Genomic DNA, 13,033 nt, shown 5'->3' with positions numbered 1-13,033 from the left:
TTCAATAGCCATGAGCTGAGCTGTGTAAGGGAGGAAGGGAGGGAAAAAAGGACGGAGAAGCAGTGGTCAGCTAATGCTGTATACAACCTTAGTGTTTCTGAGGAAAAGAGATCACACAAAAAAAAGCCATTATGATTTAAACCATGATAGAGGAAACTGTTGGTGTTTTCTGTTCTTGCCAATGCAGAAGGCATAGTACACTGAGCATGAAAATGACAGGTGGGCAAAAAAATTGATTCACATTAGAATCGCGATTCTATCTCTACCATTTCAAAATTGATTCATATATTCCAAAAAAATATTCCTTCTTTGTGTGAGTGAGAAGAAAGTGCAGTGTGAGCAATGGAAAACGTAACAGAAAAAGTAATTAAATTGGGCACATTTTGGATTTTATAACCTCGAGGAGAAGAAGAATCTCAATCAGAACCATGTATTATGTAGGCTTTGTATACATTTTTAATAGCTTGAAGATCCAATCATCATCAAAGAGTATGTCATGCAAGAGAGCTAATAAACACAAATGACATAGTCAAAGTTTTCATATTGACATTTAACGTGCATTAATTGATTTCCAAATGCCAATCATGCATTGAGTAACATGACAATTCCTCCATTCCACCTTAAAAGTTGCTGGTAGCTGTCAGTACTCTCCGAGCTGCACAGTGAATTAAATTGTTAATTAGTATCGATGAAAAGGCAGAAATCATGTTTCAGTCATCATTCACTCTTCTGATGTTTATTTATTTGTGATACATTTACAAAGAAACATGACAAAGCTGGCCTATTAAACCTGGACAGCTTGTGCTGCTTCCACAGAGCTGCTGGAAATGAAAGCTAGCTTAGCTACGTGTTCATAGCCTTGCCTGTTAGCTTCGCTTGACCTCTGCCTGCACAGCAGCTTTTCCTCTGAGCGGATGTTTCCATGTCATTTGCTTGACACAAATAAGTAATGAAATCATTCAAAACTCAGGCAACTTGTGTTCATTCAGCTATGCTGCGTAATGCGACGCTTATTACAACCTGCCACTTTCCTGGTATCGTCAAATGTTACTGAGCTGGAGTGTTTGGCAGACCGCTGCGTCATATTCCTAACAGGATGCAAGCATGCATGCACGTCATAGATTAACTCCAGTACTTAAACAGATAGTGCTACACCTCTGACCAAATGTATAGCCTCATATACTATATGACCTATTATGGTCATTTTTGAATCGAGGATCGATTTTGAATTGAATCCTAAGCCCAAGAATCGAAATTGTGAGATTTTCTGCATCGTGCAAAATGCTATTAAAATGGCGCATAAAAAGTTAATCTGTTAAGCATCTACATGCCAGCATACAGCAAATTTTTGCAGCCAAATCAGGAAAACATGGCTAATGATTTTTGGTTTGTTAACAATTTTATTGAGCCTTGAGGACTTTGTCAGTCATTTTAGTTTGCCCAAAGAAACTGTCCTGAGCCTGACTGATGAATTAATAGAACTACTGAACACTGTCACCATGAAAGAGGCACAGTATCCCAACTCTGCTATGGCTCTGTGCTGCAATGAGACTTAAAATACTACTGGAAGGTTTTTGAATTTCACACTTTTCACTGAATTTTCTAAGTAAAATGCCTTGTAACTGTTGAATATTTCAAGAAGACAAACATTTTCTGCTGGAGGGCACAGAGCTGAGCATCAACCACGTGTTTGGGTTTGAAAAAAAAAAAGTCCTTATTTACCCACACTTCATGGAAAATTCTTCTTTAGATAAGCAACAACCAGGTTGTTAGTTGTATCTAAACCATAGTCAAAGTTTATCTTTGTCGAGCTGGTGCCAACTGAAGGCAGCAGTGTTCCACCATCCAGTTATTTTATCCTCCTCTGTTTGACTATAAACTGTTCCACTAAAGTTGAATGGTTTGCAAACATTTACAGCATGAGATGAGTTCCACCTTTCTGAAAACCCAGGCATGTGTGTGCTGCAAATTGTCCAGGTGCCATGTAACATGTAGACAGGCAAAGTCTGACGCTTGAGAACTGCTCATTCAAAAAAACTCAAAAGAGCTTCTGTGACTGTCTAGTGTTAGCCTGGCTGCCTAGCATGTTAGGGGCATGCAGCTCACCTTAACAGGCCATAGCTCTGTGTCCTTACCATATCCCTTTAGGGACCGTTGTGGACTAAAAGAAGAGGCTCATTGGCTAAATCAACTATTCAGAACAGGGATCAGATACTTTCTCAGGAAGGATGTCATTATCTGATGTTTTTGTTTATTTAATAAAACATAGCAGCATTTTAATCATCTTTTTCATAGTCTGCTTTGTTGTTATCAGGCAAAATAGATGAATTATTTATATTTTATAAGGGGTTTGGTGACCGGGTACTGTTTGCTCTCAATTATTTTTATGTCAACTCTGCTAACTTATTCCAGTCAAATCAATTTGTGAAAACTCTTATGATCAATATTTGATTGACCTAAAATGGAGTTAATAAGTGACGACAGAGCTGTTGTTCTCCTATTCTCTGTTAAGTTGGATCCTTTAGCAGCTGCTCTGTGGTCATTCAATATGCAACTGCATTGCTTAAATTATATCTTGACATGTATCCTTACATGTTTCAAATGGTGAGAAAAGAGAAATCTCTAGACATGTGAAAAGTTTGCTGTCATTACCTTGAGCTCTGTCTTAAAGGCAGGCTTATGTAAGACTTCTCTTTATTGTTTTGCAATACTTGCGCATATGTATGCCTGCTTGATTTTGTGTGCATCGAGAAGCACAAATGCTGTGAGGGATTGAGACTGTCATTGCAAGCTGTGATTTTTTTATTTTTATTTTTTTTACTTACCGAGCATCAGCATTAGTGTGCTGGTGTTGCTAGCATTGGTGAAACTATGGCAGAGCAAATAAAATTTTATGTTACTTTAATACTACAAAAAATTGATAACAATAAGTTAATACACACTTTAAATAAACAAGCTGAATATCATTTTGACATTGGCAAAGGCATGGGCTATCTACAATCGCTCTGATTGTTGATCACCGAGATCATCGTCCATCAGCACAACCCCAGTACCACAACCAGTATAGTCATATCTCATTAACCGTGGTTGATTGTGTTGGAGTGGTTGAATGTTACCAAGTACTTTCACTCAAGTATTATACCGAAATATGATTTTGATCTTGTCCTATTATGTTACTTGAGTATTTCTATACTTTAAACTTCTACTGTTCTCCATTTCACAGTGAAATGCTGTTCTTACATCACAACATTTATCTGACATCTTAAATTGCTAGTTACTTTGTAGACTGAAATTTTACATTGAAAATATATTAGTATCTCACTAAATAAGATGTACCATAGAAATACTTCTTGCACATTTTGTATCAGTAATAATAATTCAATATTGTAATATTTAAGATATGAAACAATGAAGGGGGCATTCTGTATGATGAGCACTTTTATTTCCAATGCTTAAAGAAGCTGATGATACTACTTATAGTACTGTACAATAAAATTTTGAAACCAGAACTATTACTTGTAAGGGAGCGTTTTCCTTTGTGGCATTGCTGCTGACACTTCAGAAGAAGATCTGAATACTTCTTGCACCACTTATTATAAAGTATCTGTAGAGTTAGACAAACAGTCAGAGGGGCCACGAGGCACAAAGGCAGTCATAAAGACTGATGCCTATTCAACACTAACGGACAGAAACACGGGCTCCCATGAGTCTTATACCTGTCAGCCTTACAGCATGTCTAATGAGTCCGACCACTCCTCTGGCTTCCTGAGCCACGGCAGAAGAACCTTGGATCCATCCAGGGTGACTGCGTGCACCATGGGACCATGGATCTGTCCTCCAGGGTCAGATCCAGTTCTGATGGATGACTCCTCAGAGACGAGAGATGGCTCCTTGTCTCCCTTTTTCTTTGTGGTGTATATGTCAGAAAACAAAAACACACACATACGCACAGAAAGCATACATACATACGTACAGTTGGGCTGTGACCTTGTCCATGACCACACACTTAAATGGCCGTGTTTCTGATGAGCGGTTTCCCATGAGGGAGGGAGGAAGGAAAAAGGGTGTAGATGTGATGATGAAATACACCGATTGTCCCCTGATAGATTGGGGACAAGGCCCCTAATCGCTCTTGATGTCATGTGGATGACCTCCTCGGATACAGAGCACAGATTCATCACCTGCAGCTCTCCTCTCATTCACCACCAAGTGGCTCACTGGTCATGATGTACTATATAGGTGTGCCATAAATAGCACATGCACCTGGTGAAATCCTCCATCAACCACTATTCTTAGGCCTCTGTAACCTGAAGCTCCGATGATATGGTGACCCCCATCATTACTGTATGAATATCAAACTCCTTCAGCTTACATTTTATTTATCACAGCGGCAGCTTGCCAATAACACAATTTTTGTAAATGCACCTTTGAAGAATGAGGAGAAGGTAAAGAATTAATAATAAGATTAGATCAGATGAGGGGAGTGTTTGTATAAAGAAAAGAAAAGCAAGGAGTCATCAGTGTGAGCTTATACTTGAAGAGTCATTTATCAGAGCTGAATCTGCCAAAGAGGACTGATGTGCTCCCATGGTACAACCACTAACACAGAATGGATCCAATGTTCTTCTCAGGCATATTTTTTATCCTTAGAATTACCTGCCTAGACCGCACACTTCCATTGACAAATCCACTCACCACAATACGATATGATTTTTGTAATGATTGTAAAGCTCCAGTTTCACATGAAAACTTTACAAAGTGTTCCAATACAGTTTTTGTGGTTTTGTATCTTGGTACTGCTCTGTCCTTTTTAATAGTGATATTTTTTTTTTTTAAGCAATTTTTTTCAAGGAAAAATAATTTTAACTTTCATTTCCAACTCTTAGCCGCAGTGCAGTGCCACTATGGCTGCTCAGGTCACATTTCACTTTTCTTTTTTGTACTTTTTTATGAAGGCCAAGATGTCCTCCAAAAAGTAAACAAGACGCTTGTGTCCACCTGAGTGAGATGCCTCATATAGAAATGCTCCCATGGTACAAGCACTAACACAGAATGGATCCAGTGTTCTTCTCAGGCATATTTTTATCCTTAGAATTACCTGCCTAGACTGCACACTTCCATTGACAAATCCACTCACCACAATACAATATGATTTTTGTATTGATTGTAAAGCTCCAGTTTCACATGAAAAACTTTACAAAGTATTCCAATACAGTTTTTGTGGTTTTGTATCTTGGTACTGCTCTGTCCTTTTTAATAATGATTTTTTTTTTTTTTTTTTTTAAGCAATTTTTTTCAAGGAAAAATAATTTTAACTTTCATGTCCAACTCTTAGCCGCAGTGCAGTGCCACTATGGCTGCTGAGGTCACGTTTCACTTTTCTTTTTTGTACTTTTTTATGAAGGCCAAGATGTCCTCCAAAAAGTAATCAAAGACACAGACGCTTGTGTCCACCTGAGTGAGATGCCTCATATAGAAAGTAATGTGTTTGTGTCTCATGTGTGAACAGTTAAGTCTAACAAAAACAGCCAACAGCTTCCAAGATTATGTTTTCAGAGCTGTATTAATTCTGACGTTTCATAAACTTCCCTGAACCAGATTCCATAATGCATGCAATAAATTCCCACTATAAACATTTTTATCCTTTTGAAAATGTTTGTAAACTTATAATTCACAGATAACAAAGTGGATTATCTGAGTTTGGGTGGTAAACCCTCCATTACATCCTTTGTTGTTGTGTTTATGCCCCAGTGATCCCATTCCTTCAAAGCTCATCTGTATGCAGCCTGCTGGTGTTGTGCATGGCCAGCTCTGTACTCAGTGTATCTATTGCGATGCTCTGTGTAGCGTGACTGTTGCCTGTGTATCATCTATCAGGGGGATAGTATAACCTCACTTTAAAATCATATTCCACTGAATCAGAATTCAATTCCAGATTCCTCCAAGAAAATATCATAATAATACATCTCTCCTGGATTCCACTTGGGCCACTGTCATAGTGCTTCCTGACTCATTGCCTGCACTGTAATTTCTCAATAACATCTTTGGCAGAGACATGATGAAACATTCAGTGAATGAATTTCATTGGCTATGGAGGATAAAAAAAAAACACTGGGAAGGTGTAATTTTAGATGCATGAAATCCAAAGGTGCTTACATACATTGTTCAAGTTGTTATGAATATGAAACACCTCAGCCATGTTTCTTATTACTGTATTATTTATTCATCAGCGAGATGCCACTGTGGGATGAAAGAAGCAAGCTTAAAAATGAAAGCAATGCAGTGTTGCTTTTTTTTTTTTCCCCCATTGTGTTGCACGTTTGAAATGCTTTCTGATTGTACGGCCGTGTCAGTCTTCATCTTCGACGTACTTAAATGTTGAATGGAGGTAATGAGATTGGAGCAGAATAACAATGATGGAATTCCATAATGGATTACTGCACCGTACACAATGCCGTGGTTTCACAGTTTCCCCGATTAGTGGTACAAATTTAACACTTGTTAGGCGTTCTGTAAACAGCACTGAGGGAGATTATTTGTCAGGCGTGTAGGATTCAATCAAGAGTCCGCATGTGTGATGCATACGACTTTCACAGTGCTCACCACAGTTACAACTGCTGTTTATCTGTCGATCATGATCTTTGCTCTACAGTGACTTCTGAATTACAGGGCACACAAATTCTGATGCCATGACAAACTCGTACTATAAAAAGATCTTTAAAACAAGACATTAACTCTCATTGTAAGTAATGATATAGTTAGGACATCTTTGTGTCACTTATTGCAGCTCTTATCTCCTACAAATCAACATTTTGTTAAATTGAGTTCCCAAATATGATTTGAAGAGGATTAAATGCTGCCAGGATACTGTTGACTGGCGATGCTTTCTTCCAGTTCGAGAAGTGCTTCTGGAGTCTCTGCTGGTTGCCTGGGAACCTCACAGTACATTTCCTAGCCCCCCCCCCTTTTGCACATCCGTTCACTAAAAATTTTTCGTCCAGTCAGGGTATTTGTCAGACATGATTGATTTAACTACAATATCTGAATCTGTTTAGATGACTGTAAGAGCTCATTTGAAATGTAACCTGCCTGTTGATTAGACAGATCCAGGGTCGGGAAAAATGAGAGGAGAACTGCACACCATCAATCAAAACTGCATGCTGTTTGACTAAAACTATCAGTGTCTGCCTTATGGTGCCCTAACCTCTGTACAGCACTACAGGCAATGTCATTTCACTGACTTATTCATGTGTGATGTGAAGCATGGCGCCTCTCCGACAGGATCCGTGTCCCATTGACCACTAAAACTTGAAGTCACTGGTGCAAGTGTCTGGAGGTCTGTTTGTCTTCATCAACCCTAACGTGTCTTTCTGCTTATTGGTGAACTGTGTGCTTTGTCCACGTTTCCTCAGTTTAATCAATATGGCCACATGCATTGACTTGTAAAGAACTGTTGCATGTTGCAGATTCAAAGAGGGCTGCTACCCCGTGTATTGATCCAGAGGGTGATATGCTGCTCCACAGCGCTGTAGTGTGCTAATATTTTATTTAAATGAAATATTTCCTTCATGTAGCAGTGAATTTGTGTTAAGTATACCGGACCATACATTCCTCCCCTGTCAAGACTGAACACAAAAGAAGTCAGTGTGGTTGTTTTATTAATTTCATCTTAAAAAACGTAATCTAAATGTTTCATTATTCAAAGTAATGTCACACCTGGTATTTTCGAGATTGTGTTTACATCTGCATCTGGAGTTAATTAGGGTGGCTATTGACAGCAGCAAGACAGTGAATGTCGGCTGAAGATATACTACAGTGCCCAGGTTCATTATAATGAAGGAACATGTCAGTGCAGCAGTGTGGTGGTGGAAATAACACCCCAAACACAGATGGGCTGAGGAATAAAATACATACATGGTGCAATATGGAGACAATAGCTTACAGTAGTCAGGAATCAGAAGGATGTGCCTCCCCGAACAGTTAACATATTTCAGTATTTATTGTCTTCCAGCAAAGACGAAGAAACAAACGTTTGGCTCTGTTACTTATTTAAGACTCAGTCACTCAATGGCAAACTGCTGAGTCTTAAAAAGACTTAAGGTCAATGCCAACATCACCCTTTATAGGAACCTTAAAATAGGCCACTACAAGCAGCAGGCTGCTAAGACAAAATCACATTTCTAGCAGCCCTTTTTCAGGAATGGGCTGAAAATGTCTGCACAGCCAGCATGTGGTATTTTTAAACAACACTTACAGAGGCATACATACAGAGAGACAGAGTGAACAGAGTGAGCCAGTGGGCGACTAAATGATAAACTTTGATGCTCTGTGCTATTTTACTTTCACAGTGGCATGGAGGAATACGCTGTATCAATCATGAATACTCAGGCTTTGGTCATTTCATGGGATTTGCTGACAATAAAATATTCACAAGATGTATCCTTGATATCTAAATTCAGAATAGCAGAGAAAATTTTCTCTTTCTGTTGCTTTGGATTATTGTCATGTATGTTGGTCCATGTGTCCTTAATGAACAGTAAAGTTCTTCTTTTCTTTGTTCTCTATCTAAGCACTGTGAACATTTTTCACAAGTGAGAAACGGTCCTTACCCTTCATCTGTGGCTGCTCTAGAACACAGCCATAGTATAAAGAAACGAGGGAAATATCGTTCACAGTGCAACGACCCAAAACCACCCTGTACTTAACATCCATGTCCTCCCCCCAGCCATACAATCTCATGAGAGAATTTTATTTCTGTTGTAGTTGTCGGTCTGAGGTCATGTTTCTGCATCTGGATGTACAATTTCTGACCTTAAAATGTCACTTTCCCCTCACAATTTCCCATACAATACCCACTCACCGTTAGAGCCGGGGAGTGACTCTGTTGCACACATATGCACAGCACATTTCATTTTCCTCAAAACATGATTGAATTATAGATTGCCACTCACTGAAGTAAAAGGCACAAAGAGAAAAAAACATTTTACAAGGATATTAAGACCAAGGCTTTTACACATCTAGAGTAGAATACCAGACAAATCAAATTTCAGTCTTTGAACTGTAGGAAACAAACTACTGTTGCTTCACCATTATGCTCCATAATTTGCCCTTTCAAGATATTTTGTCACAAGAAAGTAACCTTCTGAAACCTGCCCTCACTCTTTCATTTCTGTAATGACGCAGTCAAGAGGGACTCTCTGGTTTCCTGCCCAGAGGTGGTGTCACATGACGCGGCAAACAGCAGACTTTGAGGATCCTTGACAGAAACCGAGGGATAGAAACTGACCTTGGTGCCCACAAAGTATGACCTCATCTAATGAATCTTAAGAACACCTGATGTTGGTGGCTGAAAGGCCAATTTAAGTGGCTTGATCTGTTATTGCTGTGCCAGCAAAGACAAGAGAAAGACTGTCTATTGACTGTGTTAATTTGATTTGGTATATACAAAATCAATACGAGTGCGAACAAATATGCTGCCGTTTGGTTCCTCTAGTTGACCTCCCATTAGTGTGATTATTCTTTGTAAATGGGTCGTCTGTTTTTAGTTGAGGAGATATGTCAAGATAAAATCAATCCAGCCAAACTCCAAACATTATTTTAAATGAGGCTTCTACATCCCTTTTAAAAATATCTGTCACACAGGAAAATGCACATGTCAAAGTTAAACTCAGAGCTAACTCAGTTTGCAAGTGAAACACAAATAGAGTGGAAAAGTTCCTCTGCTGAGGTACTTTAGCAGGGGCCCTGCTTAAATGCTCAAAGGATGTGAGTCCCTGAGGAATATGTATGTACAAAGTAGAGGTAAATAAATAATAAAGGGATGAATGAAGGGCTAAGCAGACAGCTGATGAGGCTGATCATAGGGAGGGGGTGAGACTGGTCCTCTCTGACGCTGTCAGCAGGGTGTGAGGGTTAGTGGTGATTAAAACTGCTTTCCTCTTACCCGTCAGCAAACATGAACATGCACGCACACACACTGCTATCTCTGCAAACTGACTTACAAATAAACAGCTTAAGCCCCTGTGATGTGCAAAACAGATGGATGTTTTTTTTTTCTTCCCTCAACTCAGATGGACTCATTTGACTAGCTCTGCATTTCTCTGTGCGTTTATACTCTAAAGCTGATGGCTTCCTCTAAGGATATAATACAGTAATAAAAATAAAAAAACAATAGTTTGTCAGTCAGTCAATCAATCAGTCAGGCAATTAGTTAGATAGGTAATGAGTTGCTCGTCAGAAAAAGGCCCTGAGCTTTTACTCCGACATTGAAGAAGAGACTCACTGTGCAACTTTGCTACCCCTCAGTATAATTCAAACAGCTCTCTTCTCTTTTAGTGTATTGCTAGATTTTAGCGCAAGTATACCTGGGGGGCATCGTGTCCAACTGATAATAAAGGAATGTGTATAAATCAAGGTGCAAGGGATAGGGTATAAGAAATGAAAGATCAATGTTAATACAGAGATTCTGTATTGTTAGATGTTTAAAAAAAAAAGTGAGATACTGGGGAGATGAATAAATCTATCAGACTAAAGAGGAGTTTTTGAAAAATGCTTCTTTCTACGGAACAATTTCATGTAAGGAAATAATGCATCATTATTATTCATTTCCTTCAAGCCACAGTGCATATATGCTTTATGTATAATGTATAACTCATCTGAAGTGGGCATGAATGTCAAATAGACTGCTCTCCTTCCTGAACAGGCGATGTCAGAGAGGAGAGGTCACTATACTGTACATGTTTAAAAACTATAGTTACAGGCTTAACTAGCTTAAGGTACATCCAGTTCTCCTGCTGCTCAGTAGCTGTAAAACCTGCAAATGTGTCATAGTCCCAGTCATGATATACTGACAGTGAGAGTTGAAGCTATATATAGAGGATCGCTAGAGGCGCCTTTAAATTGACTTACAGAAGTCGACCCTTCAGTATAATGAGAACACAATGAGATGTTTGAACGTGTTCGAATGATATTGAAAAGCTCAATGTGGAAAGAGGTTGCAACAGAGCCAGTCATATTCTACTCAGTGTGAGCAATTTCTGAAGAAGTGTAATGAAACTATTGCCTATGCTATATTAAAATGTAAATATGTTATCACCACGGAAATAAAAAAAAAAACATTGGCTACTTGATTGAACAAAAAAAAAGTAATGCAATGCATCGATATCACAGCATTAGATGTGTCACCCGTGAATGCTACAAGGCAATATGTAAACTGTAAATGATTACAGATTAAGTGCTGTTGAAATAGAATTGTAGATCCTTCAAATGACAGTCTATTTTTTTTAAAAAACATCCAATTACTCAATCCCTAATGTGAATGGATTTTGCAGTTCTCTGGGAGGAGGAGGTATGATGAAAAATACTCAAAGGTGGAAACAAAGCAAAGACAGGCAGATAATGACAGAGGAAGAAGAGGAAGAGGAAAGATATAACAGTTGAGAGCTGAGAGAGACAGATGCGTAGATAAAGGTTCAGAAAGGGAGACAAGATAGGATGGATGGGAAGGAAAGACAGGTAAGAAAAGGGAAAAGCAAAGATAAAGAGCTCTGATTAAGGTATATTGCCCTCTTGCCCCACTCCTCTTCCTTCTCTTATTCCACTTATTTGAGTTGTTGTTGGGGGAGGCGAAGAATGGAAAGTATTAATTGTCACTTGTCACATGAGAGAAATGTGCCATGACAAAACTGCTGTAAACCTCTCCTGCCGTGACTCCAGTGTCATCAATAACTGAAGCACCTGCTACTTCTTCTGCACATTTCACAAGCATACTGTAGCAGTGAGGGCCTCTCACTTATTTTTATTTAGCCAGATTAATACAGCTAACATATGAGGAAACAGAGAGCTAAAGAGTCTAAAATAGAAGAAGCTATTGTACCTGTTTACAGTCAGTTGTCTTTCATAATGTTTTTTTTTTTTTTTTTGTCACTCCTCTGTCTAAATGTAATCTGCTACTGAGTTTGCTAACTGACAGTTAGCAAGTTTGTCAGCACAGATAGCTTGGGGCTTTCTGGATGTTTTTACTGAATGAAATTATGTAAAGTCCCTGATAACAAAATACCAGGAGGGAACTCATTAGGGGTCTGGTACAGACAAAATAGAGAGAAAGTTACTTTGACTGAGCAGGAGCGTGCTCCCAGCAGACCGGTGTGTTCGCGGTTAGTTTGCCAAACAGAACAGCTAGCTCTGCAGGCTGTTGCTATGTCACCAAGCTACAAGAAATATTTTCACAAAAACAAGTGGATTTATTTCGCTGTGCAACTTTGTAGTTCCATAACAAACAACAACAAAAAGCAGCAGTATACATTATGGACAAGACAGAAGACCTCACGACAGTGTGAAATTCATCAGCTTACTTTGTGTTCGCCACAGTTAACCTGCTGTTTTAACAGGAGGCAATGAGATCAGAAAAGTAATTACATATATCCATCATCCTATATCTAGAGAGCAAGGCCGCTATATACATAAACATGCACATATGGTAGAGCCCCACCTTCGGGGATATATGAATGTTTTCATTTGGAAATTTAGCTCATGCGCTAATGAAATATTCACCAATCGATCCCCCTGCGGCCACACTAAGCTCAGCATATGGTCATTGTTCCGCTCCCTCTTCACTCATGCTGCGGTGCTATCCTTGAGCTTTAAATCCACTCATGATTGGAGGAGACACTAAAGGCACCTGTGAATCTGCTTTGAATCTTTGGTTGTATATATTTGTCTGTGCTCAGTTAGCCCTTTCCCATCAGCCAAAGTTCAAGTAAGCCCTTTAGAGCCCCTCAGAGAGCTCCTGAAGACCTGTTTCAGACGACAATGGACTGAACACACCTTTAAGCTCTCGTCTGATTCTTTGTCTGGGGTGAGATAGCCATCATATTTCTGTCCATTTAGAAGGTTTCAAATAGGAGGAGGACTGAACCAATCCTTTGTATCTTTGAGCTTATTTATTTCTTTCTTTGGCCCACTGAATTTCATTTTCCTCTCCTTTGTGATATTCAGAAATCTTTTGATATCCTTAGTTCACTTTGAAATGTAA

The 13,033-nt window shown here is 39.0% G+C and overlaps 1 protein-coding gene across 1 annotated transcript in view; it reads left to right on the top strand.

The window, feature by feature from the left end:
- The window catches only part of LOC139620821 (cadherin-4-like), a 399,662-nt gene that overhangs the window by 109,649 nt on the left and 276,980 nt on the right, over positions 1 to 13,033 (top strand). The window lies entirely within an intron of this gene.

This window comes from Trachinotus anak, unplaced genomic scaffold (assembly GCF_046630095.1).
Source record: "Trachinotus anak isolate AG129_WGS33_773 ecotype Australia unplaced genomic scaffold, CSIRO_AGI_Tana_v1 ptg000004l, whole genome shotgun sequence".
In the NCBI taxonomy this organism is placed as follows: Eukaryota; Metazoa; Chordata; class Actinopteri; order Carangiformes; family Carangidae; genus Trachinotus; species Trachinotus anak.
This window is presented reverse-complemented; position numbering and strand designations above follow the sequence as displayed.